Genomic DNA, 18,939 nt, shown 5'->3' with positions numbered 1-18,939 from the left:
CAGTCTATGGCCAACTGCTGAAAAAGAAGAGGTAAACCTTCCACTTGGTTCTTCTGAGAGCTGAAATTGGCCACAGAAAGAAACACAGAGTTCTCACTCCAAGAGATCAAAGAAGGCATTTTGTACCAGGAAACTGAATTCAAATTCTCATTTCCAGGAATAAAGCCACAGTGCCCAATACTTGCTTGGGAAAATAAAACAAGAGACTATGTGGACTCCAATTAAAATCTCCGATGGCTTTATTTCCCAGCCTCGCCAGTTTAATGCTGTTAACATCTTACCCAGGCTTTGCTTGAACTCAAATACCAGCTTCCCATTCGGAATGGCCACACTTATCACTGGGTAAAAATGAAAGCGTTGTAACACTTCATGGAAGCATTTTTTGTCCCATCCTGAGCACTAGATGTATGGGACAAGGTAAGGCTGACAAGTGCCAGCTTCAGCTAAGCCCAAGTCTCCCATAACCATAGTCAGGACAAGGCATGCTATAGCCCATGCTATTATTTTTGCCACAATATTGAAATGCAAGTGGAAGAAGAATAGATAAGAGGCGACATACCTCAATCTCATTCAGGTATGACAAAAATCTTCTTGCTTTGAAATTATCACCTGGGGTCTTACCAATCAGCCAACAGCTTTTGCGTGCCTACTTCATTTGTATGGGCACCCAGCTAAGTCTATAGTCAGAAATGTGCACAGGGCGCCTGGGTGGCTCAGTCAGTTAAGCATCCGACTTCAGCTCAGGTCATGATCTCACGGTTCGTGGGTTCAAGCTCTGTGTCGGGCTCTATGCTGACAGCTAGCTCAGAGCCTGGAGCCTGTTTCAGATTCTGTGTTTCCCTCTCTCTCTGACCCTCCCCTGCTCATGCTGTCTCTCTCTCAGAAATAAATAGAACATTAAAAAATTGTTTTTAAAAGAACAGTGCAGTGAAACATTCCCCAAGTAATCATTATGTTAACAGTCATGTGTTTAATTTTCTTTTATCTTTTTACAAAAAAAAAAAAATGTATCAATATGTAGGTTATAAGGTCTAAAAATAAAATCAGCACCTTTGAACCCACCACTCAACCCAAAACCCAGAATGTCACCCATGCTGTATCATCTACCTACCCCCTCCACCCTGATCCCCAGGTACCTGCAACACACACACACCCACACACCCACACCAGGTAATCACTGTCCTGTATCTGGGGTTTTAATATAAATATAGTATAAATGCATCTTTATGATTATCTACTATTACTAAAAAGTGAGTTGGCTTTCCAAATATGGCAGTGATATATTGCTTCCTCTTAAAAGATGACATCTTAGGTTTTTTTAAGGTCAATCATTGCTTTAAAGAAAAATACTAAATAACTGATAGACTGAAATTTAGCCATGGTAAACTCATGAAGACCATGTATAAGTCAGTGAAATTTGGCAAACGCTGGCAAAAGCGCCCAAGAACATGGGTTCCAGAATGTCACAAACTCTTGGTTCAAATCCCCACTCCACTACTGACCAGCTCTGCAAGGAGGGCAACTCACTCACTCTGGGGAAGCTTCAATGTCTTACCATAAATAGTGAAAGAATAATAACAACATATGGTTGTTGTAAAAATGTAATGAAAAATGCATGTAAAGAGCTGAGCTCGGTGCCCAGCACATGTCCAGGGCTCACCATCAGATCTGTCATTAAATTCATTCAAGACCCATCAGTGGGTATTGCTACCAGTAATAGCTTCCGTCTCTCCAATTTCTACCAAGTTGTGCATTAGATCTCTTCACATAAAAATAAATCAAGATGCAGGGAACCAAGAAAAGAACACGAACAGAAGACAGTTCCAGTCCCCACTTCACTTTGTCGACACAGTACTTTTTACACACTTACACACACAGACACACACACATACACACACATTGATTCCATCTCCACCTCATGACCTTGAATAACAGGATCATTTTTCAAATGCATTTCTGTTCTGTCCCTTCCTCCCCCAGAAGGCTGGACTTCTTGATCTAACCTTACCTAGAAGTCTACCATGATCATCACAGTATGAGTTCAGTGAAATCTAGAATAAGATAGAGGCATCGTCTCTATCTACTGATTCAATCACTATTAGCTGTTCTGTAGACAGATGCAGAAGATTTAGTAAATTACTACTTTGAAAAAAAATCATTACAATGCTATTAATGGCATTAAGTTCCCCACTTCTGAAATTAATGACATTCCTGAATAAGGCATGCTCCTCCATTGCTACTTGGCATCCTTAATATTCTCTTAAATTACTTAGAGATAACAAGAAACTTACTCAGATTCAAATGATCACTCTCTTCCAAGGTACAAAAGTTGTAAAACGACTACCTAAATCAAGTTGTGTTCAAAACCACTCTCACAATTTCAAGTAAAATTCGCCCAAACCACCAGAAAATGAGGACGAACCCCATCTGTACCCATTCTAGCCCTTGACTTTTGCCATCCCTCCAGAATCTATTAAAACATCATTCACCACCTTTGAGTGTTTTCATGAGAAGGGACAGCAGTAATGCTATTATCCACCACACAATTCCATCAATGTAAGGCCAACACATTTCAGCTTCAAAAGACTTCTGTTTTCTTTTTGGTTTTAGTTCCAGGCCAGAAAACAAAACAAAACAAACAAACAAACAAAAAAAAAAAACTGAATCACCTAAATAAATAAATAAATAGCAGGGGAGATTGGGTCTTGGTAGCCAGATGGTCCCAGTCCTGTCCAGGCCTTAAGATAACTTCCTGACCATGTCCCCATCAGTGAAATAGGTGAGGCCCATATTTCATACTCAGGCATACTGTAAAGCTGGATGGCCAGACCAGTGCCTGAGGTCAGCACAAGTCTAGTGTCTGCTGGCTGCCCAAGTCCGGGCCCCTGGCCAGCCACCCAGCTCCAGAGACAAGTGCCAAGACATACTATAGTGTTTCCATTTAAGGCCTGCCACTTGGATCAGCCCATCTCTGAAATTTCTTAACACCACCTTTCCAGGAAGAATTTTTTTGGGGGAAAAGGGAGGTGGTGTCTATTTTTTGCCACCGCCTTCCCTTGGGCTGTCAGAGCAGTCTGCATCTCTGGGACAGGATTCTTTAAAACCACTGGGTTATATGTAAGTCTCAATTAGAGGGCCTCTTTTCAAAAATATACAAACTATGTATGAGATCAGTCCTTCTTCTCATCACTTAACTCCCATCTCACTCACACACACCTCAAAAAAGAAAAGAAAGCCCAATAAAATGAACAAATCCATTGATCACTACCTCGCTTTAAAATCCAAATGAAGCACAACTTTTTAACCAAGACTTTTCTTCTGCTACTCAGGGGAATGTTTTCTTCTTTAAGTAGTTTCCTCTACTAGCTTTTCTCCCATGCAAGGAGCGTTCAAAACTCCAGGGAAATGAGGGGAGGAAGGGAGGCATGTCTGGCGCAAACTGGACAGACCCAAGCCAGCCTAGAACCCGAAGGAAGTTAGTGAATCCGGCGGCCCCGGAGGCCCACATCTCTCCCCAGCGTGCCCAAGGTTCTAGCCTCACTGTTTTGGTTACAGTGTTGAAGGAAGGGTTTTAAACTTGGCAAAGTACCGTGCAACATCTGTAACCACATTTGCCTTCTGGGGATCGGGAGATGAATCCCACATTCCTGGCTTTGAAGCTTTTTGAAACTGCAGCTAGGAAGCACGGAGGGCGGGAGGGAGTTGAGCAGAGTTTATTGGCTGTCTCTCCAGAAGAAAATTCCTCTTGGAAGAGACGGATATTTTGAGGGTGGGGGTGATTAGCCCATCCCTTCACTCCGTACCATGCTCAGCTGGGAAGGTGAGCCCGTGGCCAGGCGGCCAGATCGATTTACAAGTCAGCGGCGCACACCCTGAAGGAGTTCACTACACGCACGCACACACACACACACACACACACACACACTGCACACCAGAGACCCCCCACTCCATGCCTCCGTCCTCTCCCACATCCCACCAGCAGTTCAGGCCCAATGCAAGACAGTTTTGTTCCGCGGCTGCTTCCCCCACCAGAGTGGATGAAGCTTGGGGGAGAAAGGAATGAAAGCGAGGGGGAGGCACCGCAGACACCCACCCTCCCACCCCCAATCCCAGCCTCTTCCCCAGCCAGGCTCCCTGCTCCCACGGTCCTCCCGGGTCCCGCGGCGCGGCCGGCGACCTGCCCTCACCTCTGGTCCCGCCGCGGCCGGGGCTGAGCCGCGGGAGGCGGAGTGCGAGCCAGCCGGGCGCTGCAGGTCGGCGCGGAGCGGCGCGGCGCGGCGCGGGGCGGGGCGGGGCGGTGCAGCCGGCGAGAGAGCCCGGAACTCTGCGGGGCCGAGGGCCGGCGGCCGGCCCCGAGCGGCGGCCGCGGCGGTGCAGCCCGGCGGTGCGTGCGGCCACGGGCTCTCCAGCCCCCGGGCCGGCGCGGCTGGCCGAGGAGCAGCCTGGCAGCGGCGGCGGCGGCAGCGGCAGCCACCCGGGGGAAAGAGCCGGGGGAGGGAGGGGAGGCGGGGTGAAGAGGAGGAGGAGGAGGAGGAAGGGGAGGAGGGCGGACGGAATAAACTTCCCGAGGCGCTGAGGCACGGGCTTGGAGGGCGGCCGCGGGCGGGGCGGGCGGCTCGGGGGGGTGGGTGGGGGAGGTTCGCCTGAGGGGCGGCGGGGGAGACGGTCACTGAGAGTAGAAAAGTTCCCCCGGCGCGGAGGGGGAGGCTGCGGCGGCGGCGGCGGCTGCAAAGAGCAGGAGCCGGAGCGGGAGGAGCGGGAGGAGGAGGAGAAGGAAGTGGCTGCGGAGCGCTCGGCCAATGAGTGTCTGGAGCTGTGATTAACCAGGCAGCAACACATCATTTCCTCCCGGCGCGGATCCAGGGAGCCGGGAGGGAGAGGGAAGGCGGCGGGGCGGGGCCGTCCCCGCGCCCCCTGCAGGCGCCCGGCCGGGGGCGAGCCCGCCGAGCCCCGCCGAGCCTGGCCTGGCCGCCCCCGGCGCGCCCGGCGCGGTCTGGCGGGCCCGGAGGAGGCTGCGAGCGCGCCGCCCGCGGGGCTTCTCAGAGGCGGGGCGGCGGCTGGGCAGGCCCGAGCCGGGCTCCCGCGGCCGGGGTGGGAGGAGGAGAGGCCGCGCGGCGCGGGGTGAGTGCCCAGGTAGGCGCGGGCGGGGCCGTCTGGACAGCTCCCGGGGGCGCGCGGGGCGGGAGGGCTGCCTCCCCGGGCCCGCGACTGCGGGCGGCGCGCGGCTAGCGTCCTGCAGGTCAGAGAGAAGCCTCCGTGTTCTCATCCAGGCCATTTCTGACCTGCCTTCAAATCCCCTTCCACTTTGCTCATTTCCTTGCAAGGTCTGGGGTTATGCAAGAGCTTACCATTTTCGCAGTCGGCCTCCTTAGCAATAAAAATAAGCGGGGTGGGTGGGGGGGGAGAAGGAGGAGGGAGCGTGCGGGGGAGGGGGCTTCTGCAGTAATCTAGCCCTGTCCTAGGCGCCAGGGAAGCTTACTGTGTGAAGGAAGGAACATTCCCCGCCGCAGAGAGGCTGACAACCTCGGTCCTTAGATACACAAAAACACTCTAGCGTTCTAATATTATCCAGAGCATCAAAAAGGTATGCGAGGATCAAATTTTGCATGGTGCCTGCTGACTGTAAGGAAAGCACCAAGCCATTTCCTCTGCCCTCTAGAAGATTATAATGTACAGTCCTATCACAAAGCAAAATAAAAGCATGAAACCAATAAATGGGGATACCATAAAGTATTTTTATCTCTACAGGTTCATTCATGCAGCAGGCATTTATTGGGTGACTGCAGTACTGCAAAAGGTTGCAAAGGAAATGGAAGATCTGGTCCCTGCAGGTCAGTTTACAATCCAATTAGGAACCTAAGGCATCTATACATGAAACGTCTAGGAAAAAATTCCCAGGTATTATATAAGCAAAAAGATGTAGAAGGCAGAGGGCATTTTTTCATAAGGGGAAAGACAATACCTGTATGCTTGGTGAGAATCAGGAGAGGAAATTCCAGGCCAAACAAGCAGAAGTGCCTGTATGTATCCTTACTTTGTAGAACAATAGAACAGGGAGCTCAGTGTCAAGTCCTGCCATTTATAAACTGTGTGACCTTGGGCATGTTTTTAACCTCTATGAAGGGAAGAAAGCCTGTCTCCAGGTTTGTTGTGTGATTCAAATGAAATTACACTTACACAAAAGCTTCTCAAGTTGCTGTATGAATGTTCCTCAATGGGGTACATCAATGGAGTTCTCATTCTACGGGCCTCTTCTTGGTGGCCTTTCTAGTCTCCGGTAGGCAGTAAACTCCAGGAGGGCAGGGACCAGGTTTGGCTGTGTTCACTGTGTATCATCATCATGCCTAGCAGAGCAGCACATGTGGGTTCCCAGCAAAGGTTTGCTGAATGAGTGAATAAATTAACCAATGAATCCTGTGTTGCTTTTAACTGTTTATCTTATGTGTTCCTTCAGTAGTGATCTTGCGTGACTGGCTCAGTGCAAAACCCTCTAGCTCAACCTTCCTGTGACTAACTTGTATTCCAGGAGACTATCTGGAAGGATTCAAGGTAGTTTTTGTGGCCTTATAACAATAAACTGATGACTGCACGTGTGTGTACGTGTGCATGTGTGTGTATAAAGCAGGAGGATAGATACACAAGGATACAGCTCATCACACAAGCCCTATCCATACAAGGATACAGCCCAGATACGGTTCTTTGGCTTAGATACCTTAATCCAGAGTTGCTCAACTTTGGTACTATTGACATCTTTGGCTGGATAATTGGTGTGGATTGTGTCCTGTGCATTGTAAAATGTTTTGCAGCCTCCTTGACCTGGGTCCATTAGGTGCGAAAAGGATGCTTTCTCTCCACAGTTTTGACATATTTTTTTACTTTTTCTTTTTTTGTTAATGTTTATTTTTGAAAGAGAGAGAGAAAGAGCATGATCGGGGACAGGCAGAGAGAGAGGGAGACCCAGAATCCAAAGCAAGCTCCAGGGTCAGAGCTGTCAGCACAGAGCCCAATGCGGGGCTTGAACCCATGAACCATGATATCACAACCTAAGCCGAAGTGGAAAACTTAACCGACTGAGCCACCCAGGTGCCCCCTCCCCCAGTGGTGACATTTAAAAATGCCTCCAGACATTGCTAATGTCCCTTGGAAGCAAAATTCCCCCGATTGAGGACTAATGCCTTACCCCAACATCTAATCCATTGATTTAACTCTGGTGGAGGAATCACACAAGTGAAGTAACTTGAAAGAAATACATCTTCTGTTATTCCAAGATTCTTAGATCTCTTCCATCATATGTTTCAAGGAGCACGACTCTTGTTAATTAATTGCCTGCTGCATTGTGAGTTGGCATCTCTTCTGTTTTCTGCATATCCTCCTCCTTTACACCCAGATCAACATGTTCATTTCTAAAAGTCAACAGCTTTCACAAACTATTAGGAAACAGTCTTGAGCAACCTAGGAGTCCTGCATAATATTTTCCTATAAAATTTGGAGAATTCCTTCCATACAGTTTTTCAGAAAGCGTCCCTGTTATAATTAAGCTCTTAGACTCACCACAGCCTCTCTGCACTCAGATTGTAAGTAATACAGAATATGAACTGTAATTTTTAGAATTTTTTCATATAAAATATTTAAGTAACTACTTTGAGTGATTTTCTTTCATCCTGAAGTCATTTCCCTTTGGTTGCAGGAAGAGTTCTCCTTTCATGATGGTGTAGAGAACATGGTATATTAAAACCTATAAAGCAGACATCAGCTTAGTTATACATATGAGCTTCCAGAAGCAAGTTCTTTAGAAAAATATTTGGACGCTTTAGAGCTGGTGCTGTTGAAAATCCTGATGGGTTGGTGAGCCACCGCTCTATTGCTAACGATTTCTTGAAAAAAAAAAAAAAAGATAATGGTTGAAGGAATGAACTAATTCTGATAAGTCTGTTCACTCAGTACAGACATGTAGAACCAACAACAAAAAAACCCTGTTCCTTGCACATAACAGTACTGTGTTTACATGGTGAGCAGACATTTTTGTTCAGCAAGATAGTATCATCTGTCTCATTAAATAAAGTTATTTGAAACATTGGTTTTATAGCTTTGTTTGTATTTCATTTTGGTTTTACAGTTCTGTAATGGTGACAAGCATATGGAGATTAGTTTATATCCAGTTTAGTGATTATTCGCACTTAAGTTGAGCATCGAAGACAAGGTAGGCATCCAAACTGCTTAAAAAAAGAACACACTCTGAGGGTTAGATGTGGCTCATGGGAAAGCAATTTCTGTTTTGTTAGACTGGAAGTGGGACACCTACTCTAGAGATTTCCAAGTTTTCTATAAAATCCATGAAGTTTGTGGTTTTGCTTCAGTTAACGACATTTTTAAAAGAAATTGATATCGTGTTAAATTAATATGCATATTCTGTGTCATATGAACATCATGTAGCCTTGATCCCCCTACCCATTTTTTTGCTATGTACCTACAAGAATATGCAGTTGATTTAAATGATATTTTAATAAGTATAATTTAAGGCATCACTGAAGGTCTGTGGGGATTGTTTTCTTTTTAAAGGTGTCTATACATGACTCAAGAGAAATACTGACCCAGCTGCATCGTAACTATTCTTGGAAAATGCGGAATTTATTGAATGACAAGAATATGGAATTTATTCCTAATCCTGAGGCCCATGAGAAACCATGATTTCTTTCCAAAGATGGAAGTAACTGCATCAGAACAGTAGGGGATAGAAGAGAAAATCATAACTTGTTAGGGTCACTAAAAAATCCTATCAGTCTTGGGGCGCCTGGGTGGCTTAGTTGGTTAAGCATCTGACTTTCGCTTAGGTCATGATCTCGCGGTTCGTGGGTTCGAGCCCCGCGTCGGGCTCTGTGCTGACTGCCAGCTCAGAGCCTGGAGCCTGTTTCAGTCTGTGACTCCCTGTCTCTCTGACCCTCCCCTGCTCACGCTGTCTCTCTCTCTCTCTCCTAGAAATAAATAAAAAACATTAAAAAAAAGTAAAAATAAAATAAAAATCCTATCAGTCCTGGCACCCTTTCCCCAAAAGGTAAACATTTAACCAGTTAAGACAGACATTTGTTTATCTTCCAGTTAAACTTTCCCAGGTATATGAATGACTCACTAATTGTTCATTTCATACAAGACCTTTTTGGCCACCTACCATATTCAGGGAACTGTGTTTGCTGCTCAGGGAGTCCTCAAACTGCCTATAGCTACTTCCCACTGGGAAAGCTAATCCAGACACTCCAGGCTCAGCGGGTTACAGGCAAACTAGGGTATACACCTATGGGCCACCCATGTGATAAAAGAGGCAGTATAAAACCATTGCAGAAAGGAAAGATTATTCATTCAACAGTGTTAAGGCACTTGGAAAATATCCAGTTAGTGCTGCTTCTCACACCATTCCTGAAAATATTTCCAGAAGGAATAAGAAACTTTTTTTTTAATTGTAAGTTAACTCAAAGCAAATATAGGTAGATGCGCATCTTTGGATGGAAAAAGGACTTTGTAAGTAAAAGCTATAAATAAGATTGGATGACTTGACTCTGTAAAAATGTTCCCCTAAATTTTTTATTAGGAAACAAACAAAAGGAGGAAGAGCCTAGTGAAGCTACCTGTAACCTATACTCAAAGGGTTAAAATCTTACTATATTAAGAAAGGAACTTTTGTGAGTCATCAAAATGCACCCTTTAATAGAAAGTTGGTCAGAAGTTATGAGTAGACAAAAACAAAATTATTACGTATGAATATTACGGGGAAAGTTTAAAAATTCAAGGAAAGATAATATAAACAAAACCGAGATAAAATATTCCAGATAATTTTTCAGCAAATGAACATATTCCCTGTTGGTAAGGCTGACTTTATAAAGGATGCTCTTGTTACGGAGAACATAAATTGGAAAACAATTTCTTGCAGATAATTAGGTGATACGTATCAATCCCCTCAAACATATTTCTACCCTTTGACACTTTAATCCCATTTCAGGAATTTATGCTATGAAAATAATCATCAATCATTCAAAGATTTGTATAAAATGATTATCGTCTACTATTTTTGGAAATGCCAACAATAAAGCACAAGTTGAAAAAAAAATGGATGATAAAGGTAATACTTTAATTCCATAACCCTTTTAAATACATGAATCTCTCATGTTCACATATCCACAAAAGTGAAAAACTAGAGGAAAATATTCCATGATGTCCCGTAACTATCATGGATATGGTTGACTTTTATGTTCTTCTTTACACAGGTCTGTGGAATCCAACTTCTCTGTAATGTATTACTTTTATAAGCAGAAATATAAAAAAATTATAAAAGTAGAAATGCAGGGTGCCTGATTGTCAACCAATAGAGCCTGAGACTCTTGGTAGTTCAAGCCTCATTTGGGCCTAGAGCTTACTGAAAAATTAATTCATTAATTAATTAAAATAAAGGTAGAAATGCACATATTTTAAGAGTCTGGCAATCATGGGACAAAACCTAACTGGTGAAAATTACATATGAATTTATACTTGTGAAGTGGGAGGTAGGGTGTAGAGAATGGAACTCAAACTTGGCATTTTCTGTGCTCTGCAGGTAGGTGCATTTCTTTCAAAAAATCATTTCCCAGGGGGCACAGCCTTATCTCATCCTCTGCCTGCATCCCAGTCTGTGACCCATTTCCTGGCAACCTTGAGGGCTAGATGCTCATCAGGACTGTCCATGGCCTTGCTCACGTTCTGAAGCTGCTTGAGTGTCTAATTTACTTAACTTCGCTTAATTTAGCTACATTGCGGAGATGTGGATTTTAAAAGCTAGTCCTGTGGATGAATGCCCTCAGGACTATCAAATTAATTTCTTCCTCAAATTAAACAAATATATTTCAAATATAATTGTGTGGTTCTTGGTAGAATCCAACATCACAGAGGCTTTTCATTTTTAGGGAATATTCTTTTGCCTGATTGGTCCCTCTGAGCATTGGCATCATGAAGACATTTTCATGGATAAGAAATCAAATTAATTTTCCAAGTCATAGTGTAGCCCCCCTCTACCAATATCTAAAATCTAAAGGCTTCCTTTTTATTAACCTACTTTTGTTTAATGAAACTCCAGAGATCAGCTGCTAAGGTTAATTACATATAGCAGAGAACTAGTTGTGTGACCTTAGGCAGGTAACTTCAGATTGTAGAGTCTCGCTTCTCCTCAGGTGTAAAGTAAGGGATGGGTTGCATTTTGGAGGTCTCTCCGTTTTGAAATTCCCACAACTTGAATTGGAATTCCTAAAGAAGCTTATTATCTGAAGTTGCTGGTGCTGCATTTGACTTTCTGGGGACGAAGAGCTCAAGACTTCCAAGAACTGACAGAAAGCTAGGGTGATGGGACTAAAAGAACCATGTGGACAAATGGCCTTAGAGAGGACTCAAGCGGCCTGGCCCAGTCAGGCAGGTGTCAGAAAAAATGTGCGAGGGAAGGAACTAGAAGGGGTTAAGCAAGGGAGTGAGTGACAAGTTTGCATAACATCATTTATCATTACAACCAAGATATGTATATTCTTTCATTAACAAGATTTCCCCCTGATGATTATTTTGTTTAAAAATGTTACAAAATATGAGGCGCCTGGGTGGCTTAGTCGGTTAAGTGTCCAACTGTCGCTTAGGTCATGATCTCGCGGTTCTTGGGTTCGAGCCCCGCGTCGGGCTCTGTGCTGACTGCCAGCTCAGAGTCTGGAGCCTTTTTCAGATTCTGTTTCTCCCTCTCTCTCTGACCCTCCCCTGCTCACGCTGTCTCTCTCTCTCTCTCTCTCTCCTAGAAATAAATAAAAATATTTTTTAAAAAATAAAATAAAAATAAAAATGTTACAAAATATGCACGTGTGCAGACATATCGTATAGTGAAAAGTAAATTCCAGAACGACTAGCTTCCCAGCTACCCACTTCCCTCCCCTACTGCCACTTCTCTATATCCTTGCAGAAAGGCGGTAGGCATATGAAACTATAAGCATATTCCCTTTTGCTTTAACAGGGATAGTAGCATGCTACCTGTTCTTCTATCCTTTGCTCCTTTGTTTATCAACACAACAGCATATCTTGATAAATAGTCTTTGCTATTACAACAGTTATTACACCAAGTTTCTGTTATTGTGCCCCCTCTCAGGGAAGCAGAGACTCATAGAATCTAAAATTGGAGGGCACCAAAATCTCATCTAGTCCCAGTTCTGTCTCTTACATATAAAAAAGCTTGACAGTGAGAGGCACCTGGCTGGTTCAGTTGGTAGAGCATGCACCTCTTCGTTCTTAATCTTGGGATCATGAGTTCAAGCCCCATGTCGGGCATAGAACTTATATTTTTAAAAGGGGTGGGCGTCTGGGTGGCTCAGTTGGTTAAGCGTCAGACCCTTAGTTTCAGCTCAGGTCATCTTATGGTTCATGAGCTCAAGCCCCCCAAGGGGCTTCCACGCTGACAGTGCAGGGGCTGCTTGGGATTCTCTCTCTCTCCTTCTCTCTCTGTTCTTCCCTATTCGTGCTGTCTCTCAAAATAAATTTTAAAAGCTTTTTTCCTGAAAAATCCTGTAAATCCTGTGACTCCTCAAATTCTCACAGCTCCTTGAAGCAAGGCTGGAGCTAGAACTTGGTTGTCCTAATCGCCCTTTGGTTTGATTGTACTTTCAGCTTGTCAGGTTAGACATTTTATAATTAAAAATATTTTTCAAATGGTATGCATGGTATGATCTGATTTTCTTTCTTTAACCAAGTATGTATAATGCACAGAAAGGAGACTATAAGGCAATGTACCAAGATGCTTCCAGTAGCCATCTTGGGATGGTAGCAGTAGAAGAGATCTTTCACTTTTTTGTTTCATTGAGATACAATTCACATCCCATTCAATTCACTCATTTAAAGTGTACAATTCATGGTTTTTAGTATATTCACAGAGCTGTGCAAAATCACTGTAATCAATCTTAAAACATTTTTATTACCCTCCAAAAGAAACCCTATACCCATCACCATATTTATACTTTTTATTCTTATGTTGCATTTCCAAAACATTTTGCAGTGATTGTTATTTTTGTAATACAAATAAATAAACCCATTAGAAAAAAATAAAGTAATACCATAGCCACTATAAAAACCCACAGAGAAAATTCAGAAGTGTTACAAAGAAGGTAAAATCACATAATTTTACTATTTCCAAGATAAATAGATATAATATTTTGGATAATTTTCTCTTGATCTTTTCTGTGCATATGCATGTATTATACATGAATACGCATCATTTTCTCTTACTCTTCTTAGTTATGAGCATTTTCCTAGGTCATTAGATATTCTCTGAGAGTATGATTTTTTGACTGATTTAAACCCCTGAAGGCATCACAACTTTTGACAGCATCGCATTGTTTTCTTAGGATCGTTTCCTAAAAGTAAGAATCTAGGTCATATTTCCAATTGCTAGGTGGTTTGAACTGTTTCCAGTGACTTGCCCCACTTACCGCACCCCTTACCGTCTCTGTTACGACCCTTTCTATTACTTGCCAATTTGGAAATTTTTAAAAATTCTCTTTTAATTTGCAATTACTTGATTGCTAAAGAGTTAGCAACTTGCTCATAAGTATATCAACTGTATTTTTCCAATTTTCTTTTCAGTTAATACCCTTTACCCATTGTTCCATCGGAGTGTTAGTGTCATTTTTATTGATAAGAATATAAAGAGCTTTCTCTTTTTATTTCCTCCTGAGCACTGAGCAGGTAGAAATTCCAATCTATTAACAATTTTTAAAGATTAACTTGGGTTCCAGTCATTGTTTCCCACATCTTTGCAGTGGGGCTGGCTACAGTGCTTTAGGGGGACTCTGCATTTCTACTAAAGAGTTGCTAGGGGTGAGGTAGGGACCAGTCTGTGAAGTTCTTTATATTGTGATAAAATGGTTGTTTGCCAATTTCATCCTAAAGCTCCCAAAAATATATTTACTACCAATAATATAAAAACTGCATTAATGAGCTTTGATTTTCCCAAGTAGCCATATAGCTTGTGTTCAACCAAATTTATCAGTCCCTATAAAGGATAACATCAACGCTGGATCAAACAGCACCAGGGTGTATAAGATGCACCCATGTCTCACTTCACTTTTCTATCCAACAGGCATGAGCGTTTACACCAATGAACAGTCTGAAGGTTAAGTCTGACTCAGGTCCTCTTGATGCTCCACCAAGTGCTCCACAGAGCAGTAAAGGTTGTCAGACCCTCCGGTTTGTAACAGAGATCCTATCTGGAAGAAAGGAAGTTAACTGTCTCACTCTTTAAACAGTTAAAGAGGGGCACTTGGGTGGCTCAGTCGGTTAAGTGCCCCACTCTTGATTTCAACTAATTTCAACTCAGGCTATACTCTCATGGTTATGAGGTCAAGCCCGGCATGGGGCTTTGCCCTAACATTGCAGAGCCTGCTTGGGATCTTTACTCTCCCTCTTTCTCTCTGCCCCTCTCTCTCCCCCATGTTCTCTTGCTCTCACTCTCTCTCAAGAGTAAATAAATAAATTTAAAAATAAATAAAAATAATAAACAGCTAAAGATGTTCTACTGATTACATCTAAGAAACTGGAGTTGCAAAATGTGAAATATATAAACATCTGAATCTCTTGACAATGGAAAGGACCTTGGAAAACAAAAGAAATACACAAACACCAAGGAAAAAGTGTTGATGACAGTGATTATTCCTGGATAGAAAATGGCCATAGAATGTGTTTGATTAAAAAAAAAAAAAAGGAGGAAAAAGGCCATTTCTTGATCTGGGTGTATATACGGCAACCTCATGTAGAGCCGAGATGAGCTTTTGATTTAAATGGGCTTATTCTACTACTGCTAAAGGTCAGGGTTTCTTGTTGACAAATTGAGTGTAGACTTGGTGACAAATTCGTTCTTTTCATCATAAGTTCTTCCACTGTGAATTGTCTACTTCTTGGTTTTGTGTATTGGGCATTGGTAAAATTTAATAACCAGAACATAGTCTTAATTTGATATTACTTGATTTTGAAAGTCAAAACAAAAATGTCTTTATGTTTTTTTTTTTTAATGTTTATTTATTTTTGAGAGAGAGAGAGAGCACAAGCAAGAGAGAGGCAAAAAGAGAGGGACACACAGAATCCAAAGCAGGCTCCGGGCTCCACGCTGTCAACACAGAGCCTGATGCAGCCTGAACTCACTAACCATGAGATGATGGCCTGAGCTGAAGTCAGACACTCAACCAACTGAGCCACCCAGGTGCCCCTGAAAATGGCTTTATATTTTGACAGCCATCACTATTCAGTCTTTGAAATAGAATGATGGGGTTTTCTATTTTGAAGAAAATTTAGAAATGATTTAATACAGCTTCCATGTTTCTTTTTCCTCATTTTTTTTAAGATTTCACGATATGGGGGGTTTTTAATGAAAATTTTCAAACATAATCAGAAAGAGAAAAAATAGAATAATAAACACCATATATCTAGCACCTGGGTGAGCAATGATCAAGATTAGCCTACCCATGTTGCCCCACATGCTAGCTCTTGGAAATTACTTAAAAGTAAACTTCAGGGAGCGCCTGGGTGGCTCAGTCGGTTAAGCGTCCATCTTCAGCACAGGTCATGATCTCATCGTTCATGGGTTTGAGCCCCGTGTCTGGCTCTGTGCTGACAGCTAGTTAAGAGCCTGCAGCCTGTTTCAGATTCTGTGTCTCCCTCTCTCTCTGACCCTCCCCTGTTCATGCCGTCTCTCTGTCTCTCAGAGATTTAAAAAAAAAAAAAAAAACATAAAAAAATAGTAAACTTCAGCCACCATTCCATTCCTATGTATTTCAGCAAGCGTGTCTAAAACATATGGACATTTTCTGACCCAGCCATAATGCCATCATCAAACCTATCAAAATTAATGATTACTTGGTACATGCAATCCCCAGTTCAGATTCTAACTGGATAGACTTTCTCAGAGAAGCCTTTTGTCAAATTAGAATGTGGACAATGATTGTTTTTATCATGTGGTTGGTTGGCAGTTTATAAAGTCTCCTTGAATTTTGAGATCAATTAATCCTTCCACCCTCCCCCAACTCCACTCAGCTTTGTTGCTGCTGCTGCTGCTGGTGGTGATGATGCCATTGATGTGTTGATGAAATCAACTCAATGGGCTTCACCTCCATTTTACTTTCTAGCTCTTGAAGAAATACAGGCTTAAATAACTTGAGTGAATCCCCCACCAGAAGAGGTAGTTAATGAATACGGAGTGGAATCTCCTAATCCCACCCTATCACACCTTCCTTGATATACCATGTTGCTGTGCCCCAGGTTTACACTATCTCTGCTCTCAGCGTTCTGGTGGATCTGAAACATTAGGAACATTTTAATGTCTACTTCTTCCGGGCGCCTGGGTGGCTTAGTCGGTTAAGCGTCCGACTTTCGCTTAGGTCATGATCTCGCGGTTGGTGGGTTTAAGCCCCGCGTCGGGCTCTGTGCTGACTGCCAGCTCAGAGCCTGGAGCCAGTTTCAGAGTCTGTGTCTCCCTCTCTCTCTGACCCTCCCCTGCTCACGCTGTCTCTCTCTCTCTCCTAGAAATAAATAAAAAATATTAAAAAAAAAAGTCTACTTCTATGGATGCTCACATTTAAAATTCCTGGTATTTCCCAAAAGTTAGTCAGGACTTCGAATTTTCAGCTTGCTTTTCCCTAATACCTGACCCGTTGAAGTTACTCTATAAATGTTACTTTCTGAAAATATGCCAAAACTAATTCAGAAACTCAAGTTTTCCAAAAAACAAAACAAAACAAAAAATTGCATAGGAGACCCATAAAAAGGACTACTGCTCTCAGTGGGAATGGGAAGTGAAACTACTCCAAGAAAATTGCATGGACACCATAGACCAAAAATTTGAATAAAGCCCTAAAGACAGAAAACCTCAAAGACAAACTGACTTACTATAGCCTATTTTATTCAAGCAAGGTATACGTTTTTCTATTGGTGATATGATTAGGACATGAAATAAAGTGTGGGCATCGATTCTATATGTTCCCAAGAAGCATGGAGGTGGAGAGGACGTGTTGGAATTGAGGGCAGAAAACCATTCTTTCCGCCTCCCATTCTTACAGCCTCCAGAGAAGACTGGAAAGAAGAAACAAAACCTTAAATCCATTTCAGCGGCTCTGCCTTTGTCCTTTTTAACAAGTCAACCAAGAAATCATTTCTTTAAAGCCAGTTTTAGCTATTACAGACTTTTATTTGCATATGCTCCATGCATTCTTCCTGTGTTCTAGAATTCTGATTAGGAATTGTTGCTTTCAAACACCACAACTTCCTCACATAAAAATGAAAAATTCTTGGCTACATTTTCCCCTCATTCCTTATTAGGCTGTGAAAACATGGGTCAGCTACCACTTTCTGGAGTTTGTCTATTTCAATCCTTAAATATATCTGAAGAGATTTTTAAATATTACTTGTTACAGTGGAATGGATTCTGCATAGTTGCTGCTTAGTCTTTTTTTTTTTTTTTTAGAAAGAAGGAGGAAAAAACCACATTGTTTTGAAAAAACATGTTTTTAAAATAATTTTATAGATTGCAGATTTTGTAAATGATCATGTTAATTGTTGGGAGGGGGTTCCCAACCTTGTTAATGTCCCCTTAGCATTAGGCTTTTGTTCCCCAGCGTTGAATATGTCATTTTCTCCCACAGACTGCATTTCTAGGGGTATAATTGCTGTCTCCATGTAAAAGACAACTCATGTGCATAAATTTCCACTCGCTGAAACAAGACTCTGCCTCCCCTAATTTTAATGCAGATGTGATCCAGGGGGTAGAGTTACACTTACTTCCCCAAGCAAAATGAGACAGATTACACATTAAATATTGTCTTTGGAACCAGGTGCACAGAAACAACCAATTACCTAGACAGCTCATCAAGTCCTGATATGTTTACCACATTGTTTTTTGTTTTCTCTTGAAACATTTGGTGAATTATTCTGAGGCTTTCATTTCTCTATAATGAACAGAATATGCTTATTAATAAAGGCCCCTTTTGTGTGATTCACTAACAGTTGACTCACAAAAGCCTTTAAAACCATGTCTGAAAGTTTCTGAACTGAACTTGAGTTCCCGTGAAGACAAAGCCTTGTTGCTACAAAGAGGCTACTGCTTCTGGTTCCTCTTCTTTGCTAAATAATGGATATCCAAAAATCACCTAAAGGAGAAGGGATGTGAATTTGTGAAAAAGAGGGATGGAGGGAGGGTGCTTCTGTTCCCCCTTTAGATATTTGGAATTGTTCATACTTAAATAACAGTATCCATATGATCAGGTTTTGGTCACTGCTCATTATAGCCTCTTGAATTTTGTGCATATCATTACTTCTTTGGGGTTTTTAATTAATTGAAAATGCTGATGAATTCAAGAACTCTTTCAGGACTCGTTCCTATTATTCCAAGAGACTTTTACCACTTCCTGAGGAGGGGCTGTTTTAGATTTCCACAAAGTCATTAACCTCCCAAAGAATGTGAAGAATAAATAGAATGGGGTGGTGCAAAGACGTAATGCATACAAACTCTTAGGAAGGTCAGAGGCAGGGGGTTCTGTGGGGCCGTGCCTGACAATGTACAGAGGGGAGGAAGGGTTGGGGATAGGGAGGAGAAAGATGTGTTCGGAAACCTTATGGAAAGGCATAGTGGTGAATGGCCTGGAGACGAACCATTTGCTGATGGAGTGGTTATGCAGCACTGACTTACTAAGGGGTATCCCAGCCTTTAAATATGCTTCCGTTGGAAGTTAGGGGGAACTCTAAGCAAAATAGGTGAAAATGCACAACAGAAAAAAAATTCTACGTGTGTGTATGCAACCAGGTTTCAAAAATTGGGCATAAATTTTATGTGTTTCTTTTCAATAAAACAATTTGAGATATTTTAGAGAAGGTGAAACTTCCAGGTGTGGAAATAGAAAAAAAAATACTTGA

The 18,939-nt window shown here is 42.5% G+C and overlaps 1 protein-coding gene and 1 long non-coding RNA gene across 6 annotated transcripts in view; one reads left to right on the top strand and one right to left on the bottom strand.

The window, feature by feature from the left end:
• ACVR1 (activin A receptor type 1) overlaps window positions 1-4,689 on the bottom strand; it is a 137,670-nt gene extending 132,981 nt beyond the window's left edge. For all 4 annotated transcript variants that reach the window (XM_039237563.1, XM_039237566.1, XM_039237564.1 and 1 more), the window contains exon 1: window positions 4,188-4,689. The gene's annotated coding sequence lies outside the window, so the exon portion shown is untranslated. The remainder of the gene's footprint in view (window positions 1-4,187) is intronic.
• Window positions 4,690-5,001: 312 nt separating this feature from the next.
• LOC120235291 lies at window positions 5,002-10,873 on the top strand. 2 transcript variants are annotated; one of them, XR_005529368.1, is made up of 5 exons: window positions 5,002-5,121; window positions 5,749-5,831; window positions 6,455-6,549; window positions 9,992-10,111; window positions 10,583-10,873. It is a non-coding gene; the product is annotated as an uncharacterized LOC120235291 (long non-coding RNA). The 2 variants fall into 2 exon arrangements; XR_005529367.1 differs by having other exon boundaries at window positions 5,002-5,133.
• The last annotated feature ends 8,066 nt before the right edge of the window (window positions 10,874-18,939 follow it).

The sequence above is a fragment of the Hyaena hyaena genome, unplaced genomic scaffold (genome assembly GCF_003009895.1).
Source record: "Hyaena hyaena isolate Hyena2069 unplaced genomic scaffold, ASM300989v1 scaffold_126, whole genome shotgun sequence".
NCBI lineage: Eukaryota > Metazoa > Chordata > Mammalia > Carnivora > Hyaenidae > Hyaena > Hyaena hyaena.
Note: the sequence above shows the minus strand (reverse complement) of the source record. Positions and strands in the feature narration are given on the sequence as shown.